The sequence below is a fragment of the Brienomyrus brachyistius genome, unplaced genomic scaffold, assembly GCF_023856365.1.
Source record: "Brienomyrus brachyistius isolate T26 unplaced genomic scaffold, BBRACH_0.4 scaffold271, whole genome shotgun sequence".
Taxonomy (NCBI): Eukaryota; Metazoa; Chordata; class Actinopteri; order Osteoglossiformes; family Mormyridae; genus Brienomyrus; species Brienomyrus brachyistius.
Genome location: NW_026042546.1, coordinates 37,567 through 39,653, shown reverse-complemented (window position 1 = coordinate 39,653; position 2,087 = coordinate 37,567).

The window sequence follows — 2,087 nt, the reverse complement described above, 5'->3', positions numbered from 1 at the left end:
TTTTTCATCCTTTTGATGTTGTTTTACGGAACAAGAGCCGTACAGTGCTACTCTATCAGGAGGTAGCGCCAACTGAACGCCTTGAAGCAGTACCCAGCTCTTTTATAGGGAGCGTCAACCCGAAGTCAAGTTCTAGAACGTTGCACTCACTTTTCATTGGTTTCCCAGCTATGCTGTCAGAATAATGTTTGCTGATTGGTCGAAAATTTTAAAACGTACCCGAGTACTGTAAAAAAAACTCAAGATCTTGCTACCCTACGGAGCACCCATAAGGTGATTTTTTTTATACGTTATATGCAGCTATTTGTAGCAGGCCGTAATTAGACTAATCCACCCTTTGTCAATAAAGCCAACAAGAGAACAGGTTGCCCAAAGTTTGCTCAGGTACACGCCACAGCACAACCTTAAAAACACATCCAGCACAAATCACACTAGTGAATGACACAGCAAATCACAGCAATAAAAAAGACCCCTATGGGCAATCCAGCACCCAGACTACAGGTGCCAAAAGGCCCAGCCTGCCTAATAATGAACCCAAAATATACATACAACAAAGAAAAAGACACAAACAAAAAAGAAAATAAAACTAGCCAGCTGCTCCCACTAAACCCCGCTCCCGAGGCCACTAAGCCGGCTGGCTTGATAATACACGATACAACCTCAGATAAAACATATTAAAGCAACACCAGGGAGGTTTACAACCTGATCCTTAAAATTATCGACCCGTAATTCCACCTTGAAAACCCCTAAAGAACAGTAGTTTACCCCATGACTCACTGCCCCATTCAAACAAAAAAAAAACAGGTTTTTGGGGTAACCTTTAGGTCAGCTCTTCAAAACCAGGTATGAGGACTCTTCAGCTAATCAGTCCTCTAATTAGAAATCTAATTAGGGAGTTGCAGCGAAAACCTGCATACACACCGGCCCTTTGCGGATAAGATTGTTCACCCCTGAAACAAGCAAACAGAAAGGCTGCTACACTGCAAATTCAATATGCCCGCCGATGCTCCACCAAATCTATCAGGACCCTGCCTGTCTTTCCCGTGCCTGCTCCTTTGCCAATATGCCCTACCATCGGAACATGCACAGCCATCTCGCCCCGGCTATGCCTCCAGTCCGAACTGCAGTTCCTATACCTGCCTATAATTGCCTGGCTACAATCCATCCCCCAAAATGAAATTGATGACCCAACGATCACAGCTAAGAATTCTATCCCCAAACCACTGGTCTTCCTCCCCAACCGAACGATCATTCACTGACCGTGGTAACTTATAAGGGTTGGTATGATGACCAGTGGTGGACCTCACCGAACGTTTAACTGGTCTCTACACCTCGGGGGGGACATAACCTCCTCCATTATACGAGGCCTACTTGTGGATGCTCTATTGCGACCCCTCCCACCAGCCCTGTCCCCGTAAAATCACAGAGTCCTCATCCGATTCCATTTCTGTTGCCCCTGTGGGCAACCCAGACTCAGGAGACATTACCAGAACATCTTCCCCTGACATAACAACCCCCTGTGGTACTGGACGCAACTCTGTTCGGTGAACTTGACGGACAACCCCGTCCCCCTCCATTGGAGTTGCAGAGTAAACTGCACCCTGATCTTGGGGACACTTGTAACATGCACCCATGATTTGGAACAGCAGCATACCTGTCAAGGTTTGGATTTGAAAATAAAGGAAATTTTCCGGCACCCGCCGTGAGCCATCCCACCACCGCAACCAGGCTCCAGTATCCCTTACATTTTAAGACAGGAAATATAAAATAATATAAATTATATAAAATATAATATAAATATAAATATATAAAATATATAAAATATAAAATAACCATTTGTCATTTATTTTCTATTAATTTTTCATGTTCACTCATGCGGCTCTGTCATTCACTAATGACTTGGATTTTTCATGCCGACTGACATCGTTCCTTCCCCGTGGGAGACAAATCTTACAGAACGCGTGACCCATCCTGCTCCTCTTCAGGAAAGTAAATTCGTCATCTTCGTCATCACCCCTTAAAACAATTACTGAAGCGAGACGGCGCACGCGTTACGGCGACAGATTTAAATTGTGAGTGCACTATAT